The sequence below is a fragment of the Poecilia formosa genome, unplaced genomic scaffold (genome assembly GCF_000485575.1).
Source record: "Poecilia formosa unplaced genomic scaffold, Poecilia_formosa-5.1.2 Scaffold54, whole genome shotgun sequence".
NCBI classification, from domain to species: Eukaryota; Metazoa; Chordata; class Actinopteri; order Cyprinodontiformes; family Poeciliidae; genus Poecilia; species Poecilia formosa.
The window spans coordinates 1,559,048-1,586,265 of NW_006799993.1; the positions used below are offsets into that span (position 1 = coordinate 1,559,048).

At 39.2% G+C, this 27,218-nt stretch overlaps 2 long non-coding RNA genes across 2 annotated transcripts; one reads left to right on the plus strand and one right to left on the minus strand.

Moving 5' to 3' along the window:
* The first annotated feature begins 6,642 nt into the window (after positions 1–6,642).
* LOC107836367 (uncharacterized) lies at positions 6,643–23,114 on the plus strand. The gene is made up of 3 exons (XR_001662250.1): positions 6,643–6,920; positions 9,400–9,580; positions 22,567–23,114. It is a non-coding gene; the product is annotated as an uncharacterized LOC107836367 (long non-coding RNA).
* LOC103138755 (uncharacterized) lies at positions 7,003–13,203 on the minus strand. Its single transcript, XR_001662249.1, has 4 exons — positions 13,103–13,203; positions 12,959–13,022; positions 12,369–12,509; positions 7,003–7,138 (listed from the first exon to the last, which is right to left on the minus strand). It is a non-coding gene; the product is annotated as an uncharacterized LOC103138755 (long non-coding RNA).
* Positions 23,115–27,218: the final 4,104 nt, after the last annotated feature.

A 27,218-nucleotide genomic window follows, 5' to 3' on the forward strand; every position in this document is an offset into this window, starting at 1 on the left:
GATGCATGTTTCCTGTTTTGCTTCCTTCTTGTTACTGTTAATGGAGTGATGAAGAAAGCTCGCCCTCCTCCACCTCCTCCTCTTCACAAACACAAAAGAGATGGAAATCACTCAGAATGAAGGCAGGAAAAGTAAAAACTCACATCCTAAAAAAAAAGAAGAAAGAAATAGAAGTGGTTCCAGTAAAAAAAAAAAAAAAAAAAAAAGACCACAACCCTGAACTCACTTCACTGAGGAACAATTTAACCTGTAAAGACGTCGTTAATTTCTATTTTTACACGCTGCACACAATCGCAGCATCTGAGCCTTTTATCTTTGTCTCGCTTTATTATCTTTCTGTGCCTGAGTTGGTTTCCTTCCTGCACACATTTCTTTGTATTCCCTGCATGCAGAACACAAGCAGCGAATGGGGACCAATTCATCCAGTTAATATATCATTGAGGTTGTTTTTTTCGGAGTCAAATCCTCATAATGTCTACAATTTGATTTTATTCTTTAACTTAAAAGAAATATTTAGTTTTTCTAATTCTTTCATTCAGTTATTTTCATAATTTAATATTCAAAAATCTGATATTTATAAACATCTCCCAATTAGAAAGACATGTCTGAACTATTAGAAATCCTAATTTCATTCTCAGATCCAGATTTTACACCAGTTTTGTCTCTTCTTACAATTACTTCACATCCACCTTTGTCTCAGTTGAGCTGTCAAAATATATATTTTTTTCCAGATTACTGAAAGCATATAATTTAGAGATCAAACTGAGAGGGAGAAGCTGATTGTAATATTTATATTACCCTCACCCTGCAGCAAACAGATTTAGAAAAGTGTTTTTAAAAATTACAGGCTATCTCACTCTCAGCACAATGGTTGCATTTATTTACATAAAATTAAATAACTAATCAATTAATGCATGTGGTAACATTCGTCTAAGCATATTTTTTAAGTTCTCTTGTCTTTATAACTAAAATGTAAACAATAATAAATCTGCATGATGTCGCATATTTAATTTTTTAAATACAATTTCAAGAATCTGGTGCAGTATTTTAAGAAACCTGTCCAGGTTTTCTGCACACTGAAGAAAAAAAGTGAAGGAGAACTTGTCCTATTACATACATTTCCTCTGTGTCTTTTGTTGTATGCGTAATATTACCTTCTCCTTTCTAAACCAACTAAACCCTGTTTGTGTTAAGGGACACACACGTTTTACTTCTGTTGACTCTCATCTGCTATATGCCTGAAGTCTTCAATGACCTAACTACCAGCAGACGATGAATGCTGCCATCCTTAAGTCATTCTGTAGAACCAAAAAATTAGATAAGCAATTTGGAACAATTTGTCTTCGCTTCCAGAAATACGTTGTTTTTGAATATCCAACATTACATGTGTGTTTTTTTGTGTGTATATATATTGTGTGTGTGTATATATATATATATATATATATATATATATATACACAATACAAAAATTTTATATTTCCGTATTGCTTGTTTAAAAACATTAATATCATACATTTCCTGTAACCACTTCCTTAAAAAAATAAATAAAAAAATATATATGTTTTGCAATAGTTTACAATTTCACTTTCTGCTGCAACACCAGCCATTTGGAAACAGATTTACATGGACCGTTAATTTACTTCGACTCCAACTCCATAAGCAAGTTGCATCGGGTCTTGATATCTTTGTTTCCTTTCTCAGGTGGGCCCACAGGAGTCTTTCCAGGACCTTCATGATGTGGGATGTAGTTGTTAATGACCGAAGAGTGTGTTTTCTTCGGCATCAGAAACATGGGTCAAGCTAAGATTGAAGAAGTGCTGCAAAATTCCACTGAGCTGACCAGCACAGGCCTTCAGGACTCTGTTATGACATTCACATTATTAAGAGTGCTGCATTGAGAAGTAGTTTGTATAATGAGATCAGCAGATATGCAGTCCCACCAGGTCTTTGCTAATTGCTGCTGCCACTAGTCTGAAGGAGCCAAGTGGGGAAGTTGTGAGGTAGAGGCGCTCGGTGAGCCGAAGGTCGAGGTTTTATTTATTAGAGGTTTAGTTTTGTTTTCTTAAATCTAGTTTTGGTTTTATTGTTATTATATTGAAACCTACAACAGGAACCTTAAAGTCTGTTTTACTACAGTAGACATGAATGTTTCAAGGGGCATATTATGCATTTTCCAGGCATATAGACAATTTGTATCACATTTGTGTAACCATGTTATGAAAATGCTGTATATATTAAAAACTAAAATGAAATCCAATGACTTGAAATTGGCCTTCTACCCGTTCTGACACTCCCCCTTCAGTATGTTATCACAACAATACTTCTACATGCATTCACTGATGCCACTTACAGCCTTTTTTAGGAGTGACACTTACTCATTACTGCTGCTGCTAGTCTGGTGGAGCCGTGTAGGGGATGGATGTGACCTACGTACAGAAGCTGAGGTGGAGCTTTGGGTAAATAGGTAGCTGGCATGATTCTGGGTATGCATTTGATATTGATATATTATAGCATAAATGTCAAAAAACAGACACAAAGAGTAAATACCACCACAGCATTTGATCTCCTTTGTCAAACATGAAAAAGTTGCATTGCTAATGTTCCAGTCAGCTGCATCACACCTAACTGGAGAATATCAACAGTCATCAATAAAAAAAAACATTCAGAAAGAAATAATTTCACAACATAACTATGGTAACCAGTTAACCAATGCTTCAACTGAGCAGAAACAAGCTTGTAAAAGTTGGATGACCTTAACAAATCAAAGAAGCAGCCGTCTGCAACAAGCCGCCTGTTCACACATGAACAGATTCCTTTTGTTCCCTCTGAGTGCAGCTAAGCTGTCTCTCTATTATCCCAAAGCCCTGGTTATTTGTTGGGAAACATGATGGAGGTCGATACCAGAAGGACACTGGTGGCAAGAAGAACTTTTACAAGAGACTTCAAGAATCAGCTGCTTCCCTCTGCTATTGTTTGTTTGTTCTGCTATCACCAGCTCGTGACTTCTAAGGGTAAAATGTCGTGTCGGGTACCCTCTGTGGCGATCTCCTGCACTTGGACACCAACCTCTTCGCCCAAGAAGCTCGTCACAGACAAAAGAGGCCTCCTCTGCTGTCAAGATAATGCCACAGCAGCTATTGTAAAGTCATATGGCCATTGTGCGGTGAATTTCTCTGCAGGTTTGCAGAGGCCCACATACAGAGACACACTTCGGCACAAAGACACACAAAGACGACAGAGAACGATGACAGAATTGGACGCCTCTGAAGACGCTGCTCGTAGGAGAAAAGACGGGACTGAGGCGGGGCGGAGGGGGGGGGGACAAAAGAAGAGCGTTTCAAAAACACTTCTGAATACCGAGATCAAAGAGCAGAGAAAAGCGTGTGTGTAGAGAGGGAAAAAATAAATCATAAATACTGAGTAAACAAGGCGAAATGGAGTGAGTGGTGGAGCACAGCAGGGAAACGGAGGTGTCATAGCATCTTAACCACGACCACAAGGTGTCTTTTTCTCGCCGCACACACTCCAGGTCGGGTTATCTGCTGCCAGAATTGACTTTTCTCTTGGTGTCGCCGAAGGCCGGCAGGTGTTTGTGCAGCGCGGCGAGGCAGCTGCAGCAGAGTGAGGAGATAACAACCAGAAAAACAAGCCCTACTCCTCCACCTCCTTGTCTTCTTTTCTTCACTTTCTGTGACGGGGTTTTCTGAGGATGCCACAATCAGACAGACTTTTTTTTCCCTTTTTTAAACCCCCACTGTGGTAGAAAAACGTTTTAAAAGGGGGTAGATTCAAACCTGGGCCTGAAAAGAGTCAAAGAGGAAAGGGGTTCGTGACCTTCTGTGGGATGAGTGCACCCCGAGGACCAGTAGCGATTTGAGTGTTGCACCCTGTTTGTTCCGCTGCGCTGACATTTCATCACCTTTTATTAAGGTGGGAAGCCGTTATCACGGCTGTTTCTGTCTGTGTGAGTAAACGTGTAGGTGGGAAAGAGCACTGCGCGTCGTTTTTGGTCGTTTTGTCAAGCAATTTGAGACATTTAAATTTGTGAAAGTTGAACACCATCATTCATAAGTTCTCTTACACCTATTGCAGGTGGCTGTAAAAGCTTTTCTCCACAAACTCCATAAATTAGGTTTTAGAGACGAGTTTGGTTGTTTGCAAAATGACTAAGTTGTTTTTTTCCCTGCTGAAAGTTTGGGCCAGGTTGGTCCACTTTGCAAGATATTTTTCCCTAACAATTAAAGTAGAGTCAGTTTTAGCTGGTTGGAGCTTGGATATCTTTTAGACAACTGCTATGAAGATTAAGATGCAAAAAGCTTTAGAGTATGGTAAACTATTATGAGGTGTGGTCAAACTGTCTGCTATTCACAATCCTCTCACTTAGACAATGTGTTCTCTGTACCCACAGATCCATTTGTTTCATCTCTTCTCAGTTTTTACAGAGAACGCATTTAAACACTAAAATACTTTTAAGACCATTATGTTGCACTCTGAACCTTTAACATAATGATCTGCGGCTGAATCCAACTTGTCAACCCGCTCCATCATATTTCATTCACAATTACTGTCTGTCATTGTTCAATTTTAAAAGAAATCACTTTCAAAGAACAAAGAAACGACCAATGTCAGAATGTGGAAGTTGAGGTCTTTAGGGGTGAACATTCACTGTGAACATTTTGGGAGATTTCCGGACATGAAATATGTGGAAAGCCTAAAATAAAATACAGGGCAACCAATTGATTTTCAAAGTGTCTTAATAAGTAAATTGAGTCCATCTGGGACTCAATATCAGTACAAATCCAGCTGTTCTAAAAAGACCTGAGGGACTTGTTAGAAAAATCAGAAAACAAATCAGATCAACAGAAAAACCAAGAAGCACAGCAGACAGGTCAGGGATGAAGTTGTGCAGACAATCAACACAGGGTTAGGTTTCAAAGTGAAAGTTCTGGTCAGTCCATCATCAGAAAATGGAAAGAGTATGGCACAGCTGCAAACCCACTGCCCAGACAACCAGAGCAGCAAAAAGCTGTTTTATATATTTATTTATTTTTTTCCAAATCTGGAGCGATAAGAAGGCCAAAGGAAGTCATGTTTGCAATTTGATCCAAACGTGTTTCCAGAAGTTTTAGAAACTCTTGAGGGGACTTCAACAATGCACAATTTATTTGACTGTCAGTTTTGTGTTACAACAGAGAAATCTCCCATTAAAGTGGTACATCCTGTGCAGTTTATGCTTGATATAACCCAGGAAAATCTTTCCACCAAGATAAAATATATTTATTTTAAACCTAAACTTTGCCAATTACTCTGTTACTTTATTTTTCATGGATTATATTACTTTTATAATTATTACACTTATCCCTCATTGAGTCGTTTTTCCACAGTGACAGTTTCATCTCCTTGCTAAAACACACTTCCCTCCTGTTTCCACGATAATCCTTGCTCTGAACTCGCTCCACGTTTGTTGAATTCCTCCTAGATTCCACTTCTGATAGCAGAGTGAAGGCAACAACACACCCTCGCACTGTTTAGCCATTTCCACAATCAAATGGAAGAGTCTTGGGGGCAAATTCTACAAACAGTGCTGTAATATAAATTGACCATGTTAAAGGAATGGTGACAACATGCGCTCCCCTGTGAGCGCTTAGTTTTCCAGGAAAAAATGGGCTAAAATGCAGAGGCTGCAGTTTTTGTTTTCTCCATCCACAAACTCCACACCACATGTCAGCAGCTGCCACTCTCTGGAAGTTTGTTTTGTTTTAGCACATGATGTAAGGCTAATAAATCCACTCCTCCTGAATTTTTTCTTTACCCATGAATTCCATTATCTGCTTGACAATCCAGGATAATTGATATATCTTTCTCTCATTTTCGCTCTCCTCCTCAGAGAAAAGGCACTTCAATTATTCATTGTCTTCACTTTACACAGAGACAGAGAGAGATCTACCATACGCCACAAAGGCTTAACGCACGTTGTCACAGTTAATGGAAGGAGCAATCAAATATTTTAGGGAAAACCAAATATGCGGATGTGTCGGCTGCAATTTAGTGAAACATATTTTAACAGTGCGGATCTGAAGAAAGGAGAGAGCCAAAATGATTCAGGGAGAAATCGAATGAGACGTTTGATGAATTTTCACCTCTTGTTGCAGAGATTGTAAGTCGCCACCTACCTCTTAGGACAGGAGAGGAGAAAAAAAAAAAAAAAAAGTTGAGCTACTGAGAGTGCTGGGTGTGGCGTGGTGGCATTAAGTGGCGTAATTAATAGCATTCTCACAAATCGGTGGAAGTTATTAGGGTTGCATGGGAGAGAAAGTCGCGCCTTAAGAGGCTCTCAAATTGCACTCCAAGATTTGTCACTTCCAGCAGTCGTTTAAAAGCTCATTTGAAACTGTTGACCCCAGTTAACAGAACAAGCCTATTTAAGCTTTCAGTGAATGACTTCATATTTAAAGGAGCTAAATGAAGACAGAGATATTTGAAAAGCACCAATTTATTACCTGATAGAGACAGCAGAACTTCATTATCATACACTCTTCCTTTATCTGCAGACAGGTTTAATGTAAAGATGAAAATAAAAGATTATCTCTGAAAAACATCCATCACTGAAAATATCAGAAAATGTCACATGTGAGGGGGGGAGGGAGGAAAAAAAAAAAAAAAAAACACGCCATAATACACTTGAGGAAATATTTGCCAATCTAAAAATTTCACACGGTAAATGTTAGCAGAGAAACAGTGAAGCTGCCAGTGGAATCCAATTAAAGCAATCCTCACAATGTTTTTTTTTTTTTTTTTTTTTTTGAGGATTTTCACAGGAATGCCGGCAACTGGAGATATCGGTGCATAAATTAACCGGAGCGGACTTAATTACACACAAGCAAAGCAAGAGGTAGATGGAAGAAAAGAAGGAAAGAAAGGTAAACAGGAAGGGATGGAGGTGCAGAGATTTTTTTTTTTTTCCTTTTACACCAATAAGAAAGTCTGAGATGCTCACCGTGCTGCGGGCTCCTCCATCTGTCTCTGACACACACACACACACACACACACACACACACACACACACTGAGCAGAAGACACACTCCTCAGTCCTCAGCGGTCCAGCAGGAGCAGGTTAAAGGTGCCTCCTCTCCTGGCTCTGCTTGTGAAATACACACACATCGATACTTTTCACCTAAAAGAAACTGAAGTTTTACATTTTTACAAAAGAAAAAAGAAAGAAAAAAATAACCCTACATTCTTCCCCCTCCCCCAAAAAATTAATTTCTTCCTTTTCTTTGCTTCTGTTTTTGGAGATGTGAGTATTTTATGCTTTGCACACAAATGTGATGCATAGACTCGGCTTGCTCATATCTGCCTGCTCCGCACGTGGGCGGGTGTAAATCCTCATCCTGCTGTATATCCATTAGTAATGCAACACTCTAAAAATAAAGTGTGCCCCGGCGTATCAGTGCCTATGAACATGTTGCCTGTGTAATCACATTTTATATACTTCTTTTTTATCTGTTGTTGGAAGAGAGATGGAGGGGATTTTTATTTTTTTTTTCCCTCCATCCTCGCTGGTGCAGCAGCTATAGATGGGATGGATAGGCCAGTTGTTCCAACCAGGTGTTGGGTTTGCTTGGTGAAAGGTGAGATAAGTCCTGATTCTTTAACCCCGTTCTTCCTCCTCCTCTTTGCTGCACCGACACAAATCAGCATGCTTAGAATACACTGCATAAGTTATCAGCTCCTTGGATAGCGACACGTGAGGGGGAAGAGCGGCGGCAGAAAAAGAAGAGGAGACTTCTATCACTTAATGAAAAATAGCTTCTCTTTTGGACAGAACTTCACAGGGCTGCAATCAAGCCCAGGCCCCCAGTTCTTGACGTGCAATCGAGGCAAATCAAGTCAGCATCTATTAATAATATTTCCCTGGCTCCTTTCATTCCAGCGCATGTCCTACCACTGTCAACGCTGTGATGGAGCACTGCCTTTATCTCCACCCTGGCCTGCTCTGTCACAGTGATAAACAATTCTAACAAGAATCAGAATAAAGATCTCCCCAGTAGACTTTCAGAGATAGAGGGGGCCCTTTTTTTCTCATTTTCTAGACGGCAAAATTTAATCTAGTCCCCTCCCCGACAACCCCAACACAACCCCCCATCCCTCCTTCCGCCTGCTTCCTCTTCTGCTCCCCTACTCATCTTCTTTTTTTCCCCCCTCTGCTTCCTTCTTCCCTGCTACTTCTTTTTTTTTTCAAACCATCACATTCAAAGAGATGCAAATTTCCTTAGAGCTGGGACCTGATGGAGTTGGAGTGAATGCGAAAGGGTTTGGAGAAAGTCTGTGCGCGAAGGCCTGGTGAAGCCATTTCTCCTCAGTCAGCCTGACCACGTCACCAGATAAACTGTGAGCGGTTTGTGACTGAACATCCCCTGCGTCTTCTGGATGAGCAGTATGATAGAAAGTTTTGTGTTTCCAATGCCCTGAGTTTTGTTTTCATGTTGTAAAAAAGTTTTTAACTTTCAGAGTTTCTCTTCCTCAAGGAGGGTCAATAGCAATAGAGGGTTTTGTGTCTGATGCTGTTATTTTTAAAGCTTCCCAAGGCTTTTTTGAGGCTGATATTAACTTTGATTTTTTTTTTTTTTCCCCCTTCAGGATTTTGCATTGTCAGAAAATCAATGTGTTGAGTGGCATCGCACCAAAGGTCAGATCCAAATAAGAGCAAAATTCACTAAATTACAGATGGATGCTACATTGAGAACTTCGTTTTCCCAGAGTCTGAGAGAAGAGCAAATAAAAAGCACCAAAAGCAGATGAGATGTGACTTCTACTTTACAGTCTTGGTTTTCTAGAGCCAGACTTGGATGCTGGGAATAAACATGCACAGGGAATCCTCCTCAATGTAGAGGGAGAACAACTTGAAGGTCTAACGAAACAACATGTGTGATGGTGCGAGCTTGAATATGCTATGTGTTTTTCTAACTACCTGGGATTGGCAGTACACCAGTCATGAATTGAAGTTTTATGTGCTAATGTGCCTATTTTTCATTAGCAAAGTGGATGAGCTTAAGAGGTGTGATCCAAACCCAGCTAAATCAGGAGAGAGCTAACGGAGGTTTCTGGTGTGGAGGCTTTTGTAAGGTAATGTAGAGAGCTGACTGTATCTTCACTGGACCTTTAAAAATACAGGCTGGAGGCGTTTACAGATGCCACCGCTCTCCCTGGTTCTCGGTCGGCCATTTCTCTAAATGGCATGGTTAATTCTTTGGCTTGAAGCACAACAGCCGGTGGCAAGTGACAGTCACACAGCAGAAGATTAGTGTCTAGCCATTTCTACCGATTTAGTTTTTAGGTTCCCATGTCTACCAGAAAGAATCAGGACGTGATCTGATGATGCTTCATCCTGCCCAACAGCTCAGCATGAGGCGACAGTGCCAAGCACAGCAAAGAGAGGACTAGTAAAGATGGATTACATGCGAACAGATCTGTGACAAGCCGGGCGACAGCCATGCAGGCAACAGCAGACAGTGAGAGACAAAGAAGTGAGGGGCCCAGTGGGACATCAGCGATGGAGGGAACAGGACCTGGCACACAGGTGAGGGAGGAGTCATGTGACTGGGAGTGTTATTTGGGTGGGGGAGGGGCCTGAAGAGGCAAAGGGAAGAATTTGGGAAGGGGCATACAAACCTATGCATTTTTCCTCCCTTCATTCCAGTCTGGCTTTCCACACAGACCCACACCACCCACAGTCACAGCATCAGACTCTGGATCAATAGAGCCAGAAATATTGCATCTAATCCTCTACCTGATGCATTTTTAATTGTGAGAGAGAGAAGAGGAGGGCGAGATGGGTGGTGGGTGTCACAGCAGGGAGGATGGACGCCCCTTCTCAGCATCAGCTGTGTCACTGAAGTTAGATGGGTGACAAATCAGCTAACACAGATGAGGAGCTCAGAGTGCAAAAGATGGATCACAGAGGAAGACCTGGTCTTCACGCTACAGAGAATGAAGAGTTAAAAGTGGGAGTTCTGGTTTTCCAACAAGGTCTCTGGAAATAGTTCTTAATGCTGATGTTGAGAAATTCCCCACACTCCTCGTAGCAAAGTTGCTCCATTTGTTTGTTCACAAGTTCCCACCACAGCATTTCAGTCAATATGAACTCTGGGCTTATAGAATGTGTTTTTGCAAAACCTTGATTGTTTTTTTTTTTGTTTTTTTTTCCATATCTTCTGTCATAGATTTGCTATTGTGCTTGTGGCCACTGTGTTGCAAATGTCTCAGTTTTGAATCAAAGTTCAGCTATTGGAAAGATGCTCTCACATTTGGCTTTAGAATACTTTGGCCTACAGAGTTGATGGTCAAATGAAAGACTGCAGGGACAGATGTCCTGAAAACAAGCCCACATGGACAGTCTCCCACCCCCATACTTGAGAGGTGACATGAGGTGCTTGGGCTGACATGTTGCGTTTGGTTTGCTGTGGTTTCATCTACTCAAAATGACATCATTTCAGAACTGTGGGGGATCTTGTGAATAAGCTACGCGGCTATATTCTGTTTTACAGTGAAAAGCCATTTTTTTCATCATGTCCAAAACAAGTGTACATGTTTTTATGTTCTACTTTAAAACTTCAAAGTCCTTTTCTTAGCACTATGCAGCTTGCACAGTTAGGTGAGTGTTTCACTAATTCTGACTTTATGTTATGTATTTGTTTGCAGGTTTTTTTCTTCAAAAGCAGTATAGGAATACAGAAATGCAGTATAGTTGTACATGTGATAGCATGTGTACAATTTTTCAAATAAAACCATAATTCAGAGGTGAAATCCAGCCAAAGCAGCGCAAGGGGTCAGGGGTCATGCCAGGGGTTAGGACATGACCCTTTGCATGCATTAGACACATGTTGAAACCTGAAAGATGTGTAAACAAAAAGTGGAGCAGGCAGTATGTACTTATCTTATCAATGACTATAACAATTAAAATTTCCAAATGTTTCTCAACTCCAAACAAGAGGATACTGGGGACATCAATTTGACTTGCTAAAGAAAAGAATAATGTAGCCTAACTCGGTTGGACATCAAAGCACAAATGCAATTCTTAAAGGGCTGGCCTTGTTGCTTTGAAAAACAAGAAAGACCTAATTTAGACTGAAAGGACTTTGATTTTTTCTTTTTTTTTCTTTTACATTTGCATAAACAAATAAAAGAACATGTAAACTGTCCGTCTTTGAAAAGACAAAGGAGACAATCCAGATACAAGTAAAACTGTGTGAAGATGGCTTTAAAAAGTGGAAGAAAAACATGGCAATTAAGAATTTTATTCCAGTTTAAATGCTTCTTTTCTTAGCTCAATGCTACATTCTTGAGGAAATGTAAAATTTTCGATTGAGAGAGAGTTAACATTCATTTCCCTGATTCCTACTGGTGGCTTCTATATTCATTAAAGACATGTTTTAACTTGTGTTGTTTTTGTTTGTTTTTTTTTCTTCTTGCAAGTCATCCGGTATCACTCCAAATCAAGAATTTCAATTCACTTCATGAGGTTCAACTCAAACCTGCTGCACCTGTTTCCTTATGTTGATGATTTCAGGGGGTCTGATCTCATCCTCTACCTCCTTTACTTTCCATATGTATGCATTGCTTTTTTTCTCTTTGGTTTGAGATTGCATTACAGGATCATATGAAATAATTCTGCAAGCATAACCCTCTTTGCCATATAGACCAAGGGTGTTTTTAAAGAAAAAATATCCTTGCAGGTTTGACCCATATCATTAGTTCACTTAAGTTTTCAGGCTGCAAATTAAAGTTAAACTACTGATCAACTTTGTAAACTTTAAGCCTGATCTGCAATGAGGCGATTTAGAGAAAGTATCCATAAACGGAGCCAAAGCGGATTTGCAAAAGATACGTGCTCCATTCGACAATGCCAAGAAACCAAATTGGTAAACAGGTGTGTGAGTGTGTCGCTATTAACACCTTGGGAATGGTCCGTGGTTCAGTGTTTCCTCATGAAATGTGATTTTATAAATCCCTCCAAAAAAAAAATTATAATAACCTAGATAAGCTCGGGGCTTAAGTGATCCGCAGAATCAGTGGTTTGGGAGTTTAACATCAGTACCTCTGAAGGTAATTCTGATGCAAATGTGCATGAAGACTCCTAGATAAATGCCTGTGGCTGGTGAATGAGGTCCAGGTGGGAATGCGCTTTATATGTTTCAAGGAATCAAAGGAAGGGAGAAATATTCAGAGTGAGGGAGAAAAAATAAGTACAAATCCTAAACAAAATGCAGATGGCAGCTGTGCTGACTCGCCTCTTAGTGCTTTGTGACGGGCTTTGCTTTATTTCACAGGGTACCATCCCTCCCTCCCCTCTTACCTCTCTATCTCACCTTCACTTTCCTCCTTAGTCAGTTGGCTGACATCTCAGCCACCCTTCCAAGACCTGCTGCTCATCACTGCTCACTTCCTACTTTTCCATTTGTTGACCATTTTCAGCTGGTATAGCAAGAAAGATGCTATACCAGTTCCTCCTAAAGAGTCAAAATTGTAGTATTTAGTCTTAAAATAAGTTTAGATGGATTGTTATAGTCTGAGCTTTAACAGCTTTTTAATTTTTCAAGACCTATCACATTAAATTAGAATTATCACCACATAAATCTGTAATCCCTAATTTTGATTAAAATCATGTTAAAATACTGTGCACTTGTCTAATTCAGAAATACAATTATTGTATCACTCTAAAAAGGAGACTTAGCTTTGTATCAGTACAACCCTCTGAGCTAATGAGTTCATCATGTGCACTATAAACTTTCTCCTGTTAAACCTTGAAAAAGTTACATTTAACCTCAATAAATTTATTTAAAAAAAAAACAAATTGTGCAAAAATAACTAAATTGCTTCCTCATATTACTGTGAACTTAAATTATGCTAATTCTAGAATGATACCAGGATATTTTTCCAGCAAGCAGTTTTAACTAACCTTGACGAGGCATCAAAATTCACAAGGCAAGGGACAGGGACACGGTTTCTCTACCTCCCACCAGCTTAACATAACAGATATTCAAAATTAGCTCCTGGAAAGTCCGGTTACTTGTTTAAAATACTTTTCAGCATTAAAACTCACCAAGATGACTCACAAAGTTTTGCACGTTTTGTCTATGGTCTGCCTCTTCCATCGAAATGAGCGTTAAGCACTGTCTCGCTTCCTTTACAAACCGGAAGTAAAAGCAGAGAGACGATCACATTTCGTTTTTCAAAATAAGAGTTCTTTGCCTTTTTTTTTTTTTTTTTTTTATAAAAGTAGAAACAAAAGGACGTTTTAGCCTCCATAACAATTTCACAATAGTCCTGAAAACTGATGGGCTTATTTAACCTTCCAACCGCCATTGTAAACTCTCTGCAATTAAGTCTTAAAACTAATTCTACCGGTTGCACAAAAAGTAAGACTTATTAGCATATTGAGAGCTTTTAGAGCCCATGAAAGAAACATCATCAAATTACTGGTCATGATTCTGTTGTAATGTGGGTCTAAATAATAATTATAAAAAAAAATAAAAATAAAAAAACTCAAACTCTGGACACAGTGTTATAAAATCCTACTGTAATGCAAATGCTCCAAAACAATACATTAAAAAAGGACAACATGCTGGTTTGCCTTCAGTTTTTGCTTCTGCAGATGATACAGGATAACTGGCATTAGAGGCATTACAAAATAGGTCATATCAGATATGTTTTGAACTTATAATGACATTTTTACATAATGTAGTCCTTTCTATAGTTCTCTTATTATCTAAACATGTCCCTTTCTCATTTTATTTTACAACCCCCCTAAATATGAACGCTCTGTGGTAGAATAACATAAAATTTTTCTTAGCATGCGCAGCCACTCAGCTCTCTAACGCTGTGTATTAGATTTATCATGCAGAGTTAAAAGACCTCATGTTCAGAATCTAAATTTAACGCAATTACTGAAAAGAGAAATTATGACTGCGGTTAAATTTACAAGGCATTTATTTAGCCTTTTATGGGCTGGAGCGAATGAACGCTAATAAGAGACCATTTCAGTCATGCTCTGTAAAATGTAGCACTTCAGGAAAGCAGAGCTGGAGTTGAGATGCCACTGATGCTGAGATAAGATTCACAGTTGTGTGTGTTTGTTCTATTAATTACCATTTCATACCCAGATCCTTATACCACTTAAATCAACTCCTTTCAAATCTACAACTCTAATGAATGGTGAATTTAAAAATGTTCAATTGGATGTCCTCCACACTGAGATTCTTTCCTCCTATTATTAACAGCTCTGTGCCTTTAAAAGTGAAGTACACCCCTGCTGTTTCAGCTTCCCTCAAAGGCCATCACTTAGCTGCTTTAAGTGCAGACTAATATTTGCCTTGACAAAAGTGTGGCCTTCATATCAGTTAGCACCTGAATGGGTCTGTGACTGCTTTTAATAGGAAGTGAAGTGATGCTTTCATATCACCCCCTGTTATACACTTCCAAGTTGTCTGTCAATGCACAAAGAAAATTTTAAAATGAAGCGAGAAGCAAATTTTACATCTATCGTAGATCCATCTGAAGCTTACCCTCTAATGAGCCATTATGGTTAAACCCTGAACTTATGACAGTATTTTGAAAAAATGACATCAACACTGTTATAGTAACTTGTCGCAAAGTCTATATCAGTGAAAGGTCTAAACTATGATGAAACAAGGTTTAAAGATCTTGAGTTTAAGATCAAAATAAGAATTTAAGAAATTTCAGAGGGCAACCCTGTAGATGAACAATCATGATCTTCAATCTCTCAGAGTGTGCTGCATCAAAAATTGCATTTTTCCATAAATCAGTTCATCAAGAAACACTTAAAAATTACTACTTTGGACAAATCTTTGTCCAGTACTTTCAACATTGCCCAGGGATCCATTTGTTCCACCTCCAATTTGTGCCTATACTGTCTTAATGAATTGTATGAAAAGGCTGAATTTCACTGGAAAGACCAGCTCTTCACATGAACAGTATAATGGCAACTCAAGGGATTGCGACTGAACAGCTGTGTAGCCATAAGAAACTAACTAATCAGTGAGGCTAACTGGAGAAAAAACATTTTTTGGCCAGGCAGTGTATAGCAAAAATTAGGATCATCAATCAAAAAAATTACTCTAAATGTATCTCATGTTGTGAGAAGTAAAGTTGGACAGATTCAAATCTGTGCACTTCCATTGCTTAATACATTCTGACAATCTTGCCAACAAACGTCAAACACTTTGAAGTAGATAGAAACCAGCATGTTCAGTTTACCACTAAAATACTGTCATTTAATCACTAACAATAACTCTTGTAAAATATCATCTTCACTAATCTTTCACCTATTTTGTTACCAAGGATTATGCAACATATTAAAATTGAAATGACTGAGCGCCCCCTGTGCTGATGTAATATTTTTTGGAGTCTAGGAAGCACATTTCTGTGCAGAATGTAAAGATGTGTCAGTTATACAACAGGATCTATTTAGATTATTGAACTTTAAAGACACTTTATTACTGATTTTAAAAAATGTAAACAATTTATATATATAAAATACTTTTTTAAATTTTCTCCTCAGACAATTTTGCTGCATTGGTGGTCATTTGCTGGGTATGCTACAGCACTTATTCTGAAAAGCAAGCATGGTGAGAAATCATTTATAATAAATATGCTGGAAAGTGTTGAATTTAGCTGGTGTAATGCAATCTTTCCCTCTATGCCATCTCTGCCAAATCCACTAGGAGCAACATTTTTATACAGACTGGAGTAGAAACCCACAGAGTGGTTGTGGATTTTTCTTTTTTTTTTATTCTTTTTTTTGAAAGAGTAAGCTTTCTTGTATGTTTCTATATTGTTAGATGGATTAAAGTTTAACAAAACAACAGTTTTGGAATTTTTTGCAGCATGAAATTGATCGATATTAACAGATTAAATGAAGCTGATGAGAATAACCATTAAATCCTAACCTTCAAAAATATTACTGTCAGTGAAAGAAAAGTAAAATAAAAAAATAATAAGTAAGCTAATGTCGCTTTTTCCATCCTTCTGGTTTGAGGTTAAAGGACAAGATTAATAAATGTCCAGAAACAGAACTTAAAAGGGAAGTAGTCTAGAAGTCCGGGATGTGTGTGTGTGTGTGTGTGTGTGTGTGTGTGTAAAAAGCTCAGCATGTGTTCCCATTCCATGTTCTCCTTCCTGGACTTGTTACAGTTATTAGGGCAACAAATGTACGAGAAGTTCCTCGGCAGCAGTGGCATCTCTCTCCAGCCTTCAGCCGAGCGTTCCGTGGGGATCGCATCCCAGCGACGAGGGATGAGGAATGGCCTTAATGAAGTCAGACAAGCCGGAATACATGCATAAGAAAGATTTTAAATATTGATATGATGTCAGTGTGCAGCTGCATAAACGGGTTACAGTGGATCGGTTAGCTCTCAATGACCCTCGTCTAATACAGCAGCACAAGGGGGATGATTAGGCTCATCAGAGGTGATTGTGTATTCTGTAGGAGGCGCAAACACAGCACACACACCACTTAAATCAAAGCCTCCTCCTGTCTTCCTCTGCAGCACTTCCAGTTTCAATTCACGCTTTAAATTATTCACAGGCACATGTAATTAATGGCTAGTGAATTTATATGATATGGCTAAGCAAAGTATTAATGGGTTTTTATTAAAGGGCTCCATCAAGGTGCAGCAGGCCTTTCAGGGGCCCAGAATAAATGTTACTGTAATTACTCAAGGAGGAAACGGGTAGAAACAATCTGAAAGCAGATTCTCGCAATGTGACGCTCATTGCACAACAAGGAATAAAAGCAGAAACTCAGCACAGATTAGACGTGTGAAAAATGTCAGCTGTCCGGCAGTGGAGAAGTGAGACAGTGGGGTGGAATTAAAAAGTGATGAAAAGTGAGGTTCTGTCCAACACATCACACAAACATAAGGGACACTTGAGTTTCTGTGCTGTGCCACGACCCGATCGGTATTCCCTTCTAAAAACAAACTTCAGGTCAAACTTCAGACCCGTCCGCTCAGACACGGGTCAGCCTTAAATTATTCAGCCAGAGAGGGATGCAGAGACTGGCAAGATCAAGGAAGTCGAGCGAAGCTAGTTATACGCCAGAGAGCTGGTGGTGCCCACTTCTTACGCTGTAAACACCAACCATTTCCCAGCAACAGACACTTGTTTATTTAATTCCCCCACAACCGGCACAGATGTTTTGAAAAACAGAAAATATTTCTTGTGCTTCATGTTGACACATGGGTGAAGTGTCTGTGCTTGACTTTGATCTCACTGATCAGTCAGTCGGTTTGATTTGGATGGATTACACTGGTTTGGATGCAGCTCTTTTGGAAACCACTGATCCCATAGTACAAACACAAACAAACAGTTCAGATAGGTGGGAAATGGACATTTCCTCTACTTTGAAGTACTGAGCAAAAACCTTACAACTCGTTAACTTGTGCTAACAGGGCACCCTTGTTGTCAATGGTGCCACCGTCACCAGAACTCTCATGTATGCTATCACAAAGCAAAACCTATTAGTCAGTAGAAAGAGCTTTTTTGTGTACCTTTGCCCAAAATGAACAGCTAGTTTTCTGGGATCCTTTCGATTGATGCTGTAAATCACAGAGCATATTAAAATATTTATTTAATTTACAAAACGATTGCTATGTAAGAGGAGATTGGTACAGAATACCATATGTTTTCAAAAGTATGAGAATCCCCAACTCTATATTTCTGAGTTCAGATGATGCAAACCTTTTTATGTCCACAAATGTATGAAAATAAGCACGCAGAAAGCAGACTGCTTCTCCTAATATTAGTGGGACTGATTCAGTAATTCATTCATAAGGAGCTCCAACCAACTATCGAGTGCATAGAAATCAGCATACTTTTCTGTGTGAAATTTAATTTTTTATTAATTTTATGCAACGTATAAAATCGGCTTGCCACCAGTGAAGAGCTCACAGCATTGGCAGCATGCACGTCCATATGCACACATATTGAGAAGAAGATATTTGTAGATATAATTTTGTGAAATGGGCTTTCAGCTACAGTTTGCCCAAGAACACTGCATGTCCTTCCAAAGCAATCTCTTCAAATGACGCCAGGACAATTTGGTGGCAATCTGTGAATTTCCATGAGGGATAACTCTTGTAAATATTTTACTAACCGTTTCCTTGAAATACTATATAAATTTCAGATAAAGCATTTGACATGTCTGAAATATTTGCAACATTTGTGTCACTGCTGTAAACTTTTGCGCTTCCTCTGAAATCTTTCACTCCTCAAACTTTATTCATGACGATGAAGGGATGCTGAGATCTTCACATGGTTGTGGAAAAGAATGAGTATTAACATACCTAAAGGACACATGTATGCTCAGTTCTTGTGTGATATCACATGTTTCCTTTGTCCGATTCCTGCCTCCTTGTTCCAGTCCGCCTCATTAATTCCAACTGGAATCCATTTCAATAAGTACATCTCCCTCTCCTTTTCCATTACAGTGCAGCTGTCCCTCCCTCTCTTTCCCCAGTCATAGCTGGGGTTAACATGCTAATTCCGTTTTATGAGCTCTGACTGAGCCCACTCTGCTCCACTTACACGTGTACAATAATTATTACATCGCTTCTTTTTTTTTTTTTATTTTCACTATAAAAAATTCAGCACCCCGAGTGTCATGTCGGCGAAACCTGAAAATTTATTCAGCGAATAGAATGGTTAATTTCTCAAAGGAAAAAAAAAGAAAAAAGGAATGACCTAAAAATAGAGATTTACTGTGAGATTCTGCATTTAAATGAGCCCTACCTGTGTGATGGCCTGGCTGAGAAATCCATTTGTGTATAAAAAGAGGTAAAATACCCTACTGACACTAAAGATTATATTAAAATACAATGTGGGACATTGTTATACATATCTTCAAAGCTATTTATCTATTTGAAAAGACCCCTCTCTTTTGAATTTTCTTTTTGACTCGAATCATAAGCTTGAGTCACAATGTAGCAAAAGATTCATGTCATTATTTAACATCTGTATGATTGATTAATCATTTCCTGTTTGTACAATGATAAAGACTGCTGATGCTGTTGTTTCTTACCTATTTGAACAAAAGGTAAAAAATAACTCTGAGTAGTCTTATGGAAGAAAACCTTCATCTTCACTGCTTTATAGAGCGCTCCTCTCTCTGGTCCAGGTTACAGTAGGTCCTCCTCTCATTTATGAAACTCCAGATTGTGTTTTCATGATTCCAAAATATTCCTAGGCCTGAATGAATATGTAGTTACACCCACAATTTCTCCTGCCTGGGAATGCTTGGAAAATCTTTAAAGGGGATGCTATAACCATCTCAGCTGACTTTTTGATGTGGATTAGCAGTGGTTCTGTTCACATTGTTTGCAGATTATGGTGCTCTAAACTCTAACAGATGAGGTTATTGGTCTATCCTTTTCGAAGAAGCTTATTTAATTCACTTGCTCCATTAGTATCCATGTTTGTCCAACATCTCATGATCACAGGAGAGCGCTGAAATGTAAACTCAGAACTTCATCTGTGCGCTCGGCTCTTTCTTCACCTCATCCTATTGATGTAGATGCGTTTCTGATTCATTTCTCAGTCTCCCGTTCCATCCTGGTTCTGCAGGGGGAATCAGGTGAGCTCTAAAATTCTGCTCATCTCTGACGATGATGAAACACAGTAACCATTCAGTAAAAGTTGATTAAAAATCAGTACTCAAGTGTTATCTTGATTTCTTTGCGTTGAAGTCTGAGCCGATTTAAGGTAGAGCTTCATTTCTTTCTGCTACATGTCTTTCCTAATATCAAAGCACATATCAGAATGTGCAGGTGGATTTATTGGGGGCAGTCAGTCGCAGCCCACTCATGTAATGAAGCGAATGCACCAGACGAGTGGTCAGAGAGGCCCCGGCAACTTAATGACAGCCAATATCTCCAAACCCGGCTTGAAGGAAGGCTGGAAACATTTGCTCAGGAGACTCATTGGGTGTTTCAATCTCACCACAAATCCATTTTTATGTTTTCCTTCTGATTTATGGCCTTATTTTAACTGTCTCCCACATGCAAATGCCTGGCGACCGCTCTAGAAATATACATAATGTGATTCTCAGGGTCATCCCTCCAGCCTGTCAAGTTGAGGAGGTGCATTAAGAGTTTGGGGGAGGTGCAGGGAGTGACTGGAGGGGGATCAGAGGGACTCTGATTATTTTCTTCCAGCGGTCCTAGGTGAATGGAGAAGGTGGCTTTCATTAGTTCCTGGTCATACATTCATGACTCTTTTATGACTATTATAGTTATCCACACATACAAATCCCACCAGGCAAGATGTGAGTTAACGTATCAATAAGATACCCATATATTAAAATCTAGGATCTTTATGGCTAACTCTCTGTTTGCTGTAGCTGAGAGTCTATTTGGCCTGAATTAAATTGGTTTAATTTTATATTCTGTAAAACCTGTGTCCATCCTGGAAGTCTCCTCTCGATTCACCCAGAAAATACTGATTTGAAAATGATTCCTGGGCAGGTAATTATGATCATATATCCTGACATGTGTAGAGGAACTTTATTAAAGATATCTGTCACGCTGGCTTCTCTGCCCGTCTCTCTGCATGGACATGACAAAGTAGATCCATCAATTAAGCCCCAGCAATTGTATTTGGTGGGATATTAGCCAGCCTTTATATTTTCTTCCACATTATTTCACACATTTTTCACACATTGGAATATGTTAATGAGGAGGTCCAGACAGTTCCACCGATGCGCCCATTTCCAAGAAATGTTCACACACTTGGAGACAGACAGTTACTTTCGTGCAATGTCAATGCCCACGTGTCTAAAATCTTTACCTGACTGACTGATTCATTTTGCTTTGACGAGCTTTACATTCCAACTTGAAATGTAGAGATAGAGCTTCTTAAATAAAAAAAAAAAATATGAACCCATCATATCGACCCATCAAACTCTTTGCTTGCCTTGCTTCATGCTCTCCCAAAGACCTGCCTGTGTCCATGAGGTGAAACAATGCCTTTGTTTCACCTCATGAATTCTGCCGTATTCCACAACAAATCCTCTTCCACCAGAACACTGTTTGCACATCAAACTGTCCTGTCTTTAATGGGTCACTGTTAATCTCAGAATCATTTTTAAAGAGCAGGGAGATGAGAAAGACTTCAGAATCCTGGCAACTGATGCCCAAACCTAAAACCTAAAAAGAAAATTGTGTTTCCTTTTCCCCAGTCACCTTCTGTCAGTCTCTCATGGAGCAAATATAGTTTAGTTTATAATGGAAAATAAAGGAACCTTTACACAACATAAACAGAGTTCAATCTTTATCTTTCAGACATTATGAGGTTGACGGTAAGAAATTGATTCTCATTACATACTAGCTGGTTTAGCTTTTTTGCCAAATATAACCGTTATGAATGAAGAATGAAGGTAAAACAACTTTTTTAGATTGATCTGGCTTTTTTTTTTGCTTTTTTTCTTTTTTTTTTGTTGCATTCATGTCATTGAAAGCACATTACGCACATATTTGACATAAGTTGAGAATACAGCCAATAATGAAAAGGCTACATCCCTTGTTATTTTGTAAACCTAAAATCATACCTGGACTAAATGCGTTTTCTTGAGGATGGGTGCAGCCAAACCACAATGTGGGATAAGGATTTCCCTGTGTGGGTTTTAGGGCTGTTAAGGATTTGGTGCCATGCATTAGGATCCTATTCCTGTAGAAGCGTAGTTCATTGTTTCTATGTTTCTTTGACCAAAGGGCATTTTGCTTTTAATTTTAATCTAGAAAATAATGGTTTGTACGATGGCACAGTTAGTAGCACTGTTTCCTGCAAGGCAAGAAGGTCCTGGGTGCGAGTCCCAGTCTGGAGTCTTTCTGCAATGAGTCTGCATGTACTCTCTGTGCATGTGTGGGCACTTTGGCTTCCTCCCACAGCCCAAATAGATAACTGCTAGGTTAATTTCCTAAATTTTCCCCAGGTTTTCTAGTTTTTTGCCTCCGTGTTCTCATGTGATGGACCAGGTTGTCCAGTGTGTACCTACCTCCCACCCGTTGAATGCTGGAGGCAGGCACCATCCCCCCCATGATCCTGCAAGAAAAAAACATGCTAGATGATTGATGGATGTAGAAAATAATACAAAGATCAAACATCTTCTCTTGGCAGTCATTTTGGTGAATTTTGTCATATAATTCCCCCCCATATATCAGTTTTACTATGGATTTGTAGTAGAAACTGGAAAAGCAATGCCAATTTTTATCTAGATGATGACCATGAGCAGAGTTTGAGGATATGTTATATTCTTCTTTAAAGAACTAACTAATAGTTATTTTAAAGACATGTAAGAAAATTCTATCTGCCAAATTGCATCACTGTTACAGTTTTTCCCATCATGACGCTTGTAGATGAGAACATTTTTACTGCGAATCAGTCCTGAGCAGCTGCAGTTTAAAAGTCTTCATGGCAACCCCAATCAGAATCCGTGTCAGCCGAGCCCATGTAGGAACTTTAACAGAGCTTGTTGTTCTCACCGTCTCACAGATGCCTCGTTGTCATCCAGCAGCCACCCAACATGTCACGGCGGTCCGGCGCAGCATACTCAAGTCACTTCAGAGCATCAACCACCGAGGCCCAGATGTTCCTCAGCAGCTGACTGAGGGAAAGCGTGACATGTCCAGTCAAAGATGCAGCATCCTCCATGTTGGCCAACACCTGCCTTTACAGCTGCTCCGCCTCAGGTTCCGACTCGCTGCATCCACACAACTTTGGGAAGGAGGTGTTTGAAAGCTCCATCCAACAGTGAAGTTGTCAGTCTCGCATATGGCTGTGGGATTAGATGAGATGAACAATTTCATGTGGTGGAGATGAAGCGGAGGAGGGTATACAGTCTAATGTTTCTGTCCACACAAAAAATAGTTGATACTCTCAGTGCTTTCCTGTGTTTTCTATTTGTTTGGGCAATATTTAAATGCTTAGTTACTCCAGGAAATGCCTGATTCAGCGTAAGTAATCCACATTTGCTCGTGCATTTCTGGGCTACAAAACATTAATGTGTTTAGACACATTTCATAAATCTAACTCTGCTAAAAAACAAACAAACAAAAAAAACAATCAGATAAAGAAATAATATCAAAAACAATCCCCTTGTTAATAAAAGTTTTATTTTAAAAGGTCCACATTCTGTAACTTGAATGACTTCAGGTATTGACAATGCTCCAAACCAGGGGTCCAGTTCCTGTGAGCTACTATCCTGCAAATTTTAGATTTATTCCTTTTTTCAATACAACTAAATCAAGTGAATGGCTCGTTAGCAGGTCTCTGTAGGGCTGAGTAACACGCTGATGTGCTGAAGAAGGAACGTATCTAAATGTTGCAGGATAATAGCTCTCTAGGACAACATTTGGGCACCCCTGGTCCAAACCATGTTGCTTAAAATGCTATATCTGGACGTTTGGATTTATTATTTTTAGCTCCTGAAAAAATAGTTAATTCTAGGCATATTTTTTACAAGAGACCCAAGAAGAAGCACATTTGTCTACCTTTCAAGCAATGACTGTCTAAGACCATCAAAGCTCTAAGACGCTGAACATGATGCACTCCTTCGCAAGTAATAATTATCTTATTTGGAAGAGTTTTCTAATAAGGTTTGTTTCTTCATAAGGCTTTTAAGGAGGATTTTCAAACGGGTTGAGGTTTTAGAAATGCCACTCCAGAAGTGTAATGGTAGCCTGCTTTATCCATTCAAAAGTTTGTATTTTTGTGGACATTGTCTGGCCTAAAAGTTGTTGGACTGTGTCAAAACCAATCTGTAGATTGACGGAGGAAACCTTCTAATATGGAACTTAACAAATGAACAAACTTGACAAGTTTGTAAAGCAAAGACAAAATGAAGGAAAAGTAAGAAAGAAAAAAAAACATCTAATATGACATTCTGACATTATTCTGGGTGTTTGACTAAGTAACATTTTAACTGTTTCACAGTCTGATTTGTTGCTGTGCTGCTACTGGACACACTTTAAGGTGCAGAGTGGAAATGATCTGTTAAGAGTTCAGCCTATTTTGTTTTAGTTCTTTCACCCAGACGGTGTCCCCCTGAGCTGCTTGCTGATTGCTGCCTCATGATTAGTTTCGAAACATACTTTACATTTTAATTAATATCAAGAAGATCTTAGTAAACAAAAAGATGATGCAGAGAACATCAGTGGACGCATCCCCGTCATACTGAATTACAGAGAAGTAAAACGGGTCACAGAGATGTCAGGGTGGGGGAATGGGAAATAAAAACAACCATGTACAAAACTGCTGGGATATCGTCTGCTAGAGATGTGCAGGCAAACTTCATGCTTGACAGCAACAGCCAAAAGTCTGTGTCCATCCGTCCATCGTCATACCTGTTTATATATGCAGGGTAGTGATGCCTGTGTAAATCAGATTTTACAGAATATTGCAAGTGTTTACCTGAAGCTAAGGAAAACCCAAAATAATGTTGAATATTACATAAGGTACATAAGTTTGGCAGATTGATATGTGCTAACCTCAGATTATCTTTTAGTCTCTTCAGGATAGCAGTTGCTGCTTTACTGTAGTTTCTCTGAAGTTCAAACAAACTTTGGTGAGCTTCCTAATGCATGTCTTCCTGTAAGTGGAACATCTGAAATAGGTTGACATTTTGAGAAATGAGCATGTTTCCTATCAGCTACTTACACATGCCAAGAACAGAGCTGATATTAGCAGGCCATTAGTTTAGAGATAGTGGCGTAACCGCTGCTGGAGAGCCGCTTTTACATTAACGCAGCATGTCATGTGGTTAGTACAGTTTGACTGTTCTTCTGCCAGAGAAAGAACGCAGGCAGAGGCTCCCGTTTGTTTGGAGGATTGTACAAACTGCATGTCTTGCTCAGTAGTGGCACCAACGGTGAGTTGATTTTCTAAACACTGTTTTTTTTTTAAAGACATACCACACTTTGGATTTGTACATTTTTGGCAATTTCTTTTTGCCACCATTTGACACTGGATAAAGATTTTTAAAGCTTTAGAAAGTATTCTTAAATTTTACTGTACATTATTGGCATCTGTGAGACATCACAGTCACAAGAGATCTCTGTGGGCTTTCAGTAGATCAACTGATTTGACCAGATTTAAGATTGAGCCATTTACAGTACATCTGCTAGACATTTGTGGATTCCTGTTGTGCCACAAAAACACCACACCTTTGAGACAGGAACTGCGATGGACTCTATCATGGGGGCTGAAAATGAGCCCTCAAAAATATCCATATCCCTGTCAGATTTAGGTTTGAAGACATTATTTTAACTTTACCAACATAAAAGCTTCTCAGTGGAAGTAATATTGATGATTTGGAGTTGCCCAGCCATAAACCTGACTAGGATCTAACACAGAAGGAGCTAAAGATAAAGATGATGTCAGGAAGGCCTTCCAACCTCAACACATTGCAGCTCACCACATAAGAGCAAAAATTACTGTTTAATTATATTTCTGTTTCAGAGATACAACTAAATTGTCTTCATCTGCAAGGAGAAACTAAATCATAGTTGATGACAGTTTTTGGACATGAGCCCAGTGGAGAGTTAGTATGTAGTTTTATTGCAAAGAATACATGGTGCACTATTTTATTCCATTTGACTTAGATGTTTTTATTTTAATACATTTTTTTTATCTCTTAATATTTTTTTTTACAAATTATATCCAGGTTTCCATGGATGTAGCGTTAATAAAAGTTGATCTGGTTTTGTTATTTTTTTCATAAATGCATACCATCTCATTTATTGACTGGTCAGGCTGTTGGTCCAAACATTGACATAATTTCCTCCTCTCCCACACCAATTCCACCATACCTCCTCCCCCCCCAGTTTTTTTAAATCTGTGTCTGGGTTGTAAATTTCTTCCAATTTTTTCCTCCTTCACTCCTTCTATCTTTCCCCCCTTGTCTGAATTAATGAGATGGGGTTTGATCAGGGCAGCCAAGTGTTCAGTGGGAAATCTCGCAGCCCGCCTTGTGTCCCGTAATAGAATTTGCATCTAATGCATACATAAATCAAACATCTTTCTGGACATTTTCATATGCATAATGTCATTTCATCCTGTTTCTTTCTGAGTGGGGAGCAGAGCTGGGCTGAGGGTGGGGTGGAGGAAGGTTGTGCAGTGGGTGGGGGGGGTTATATGTAGGTGGCTGTGGAGGGAGTTGTTGGTGCAGAGAGGTTATTTTGTTTTCTGTTCCAGTTTCTCACTTTTTTGACTTTCTCTTAATGCTTTCAATTTATTTTGCTGACTGCGTATCCACGCTGTGAAGCCAAGCATCGGAGATCTTTGGGGTTTTGGTTGTCAGATACTTTTACTGAGAGAAAAGAAGGAGACAATACATGAGGATATGTGTGTGCACGCATACGCCTCCCTCTGTGTTTGTTAGCGCGTGTGTCTGAGGCATGTTGATGGGTGTTCAGACGCAGCAGAGGAGGCTGCTTCATCACATCTACCTTATTCTTGGGGGCTTTGTTATGTAAATGCAAGAAAAAAAAACTAGCAGATTCAAAGTGCTTTTTCTTCACAAGGAGGCAGGAGATAAAAAAAGAAGCAAGTGACAAGGTGTCTTGATTGTCCTTAGTGCTTTGCTGCTCCCGCTCTAACAAGGCTTGATATTGTAGAAATTCTATTTGCAACCGGCTCCATTTGCATGTCTCGGACAGTGCTCATGTGCTCTAATAACTCTTCATCTGCAGGGAGAAAGAGCACACTTACAGATATGACTGTTACGTATAGTGGAGTGGTTGTGTGTTCGATTTTAACCAGAATGATTCAGATTCTTTTTTATGTTGGATAGACAAACAATTTTGTTTTATTTTCCAAACTAAGAAGGTGAAGACTAAAACAGCATTCATGCTTTAGGAGCCAATTTAGCAGAAATAAAATTCAAACTTGTATTGTAAATTTGAAAAAGTAAGAGATTTGTTTAAAAAAAAGTTAAATTTAGATACGGATTCATGACAAACTGAGTGAAATATTTTAAACATGTATTTCTTCAAGGAAGTTCTGAATTTGAATCCCAACCTGAGATCGTTGTCCATGTTCTCTCTGTGCATCGATGGATTCTCTCCAGGTACCCCAACTTCCTCCCACAACCCTAAAACATGACCGACAGAGTAAATTATCTCAGCAAATTGCCCTTAGGTATGAGC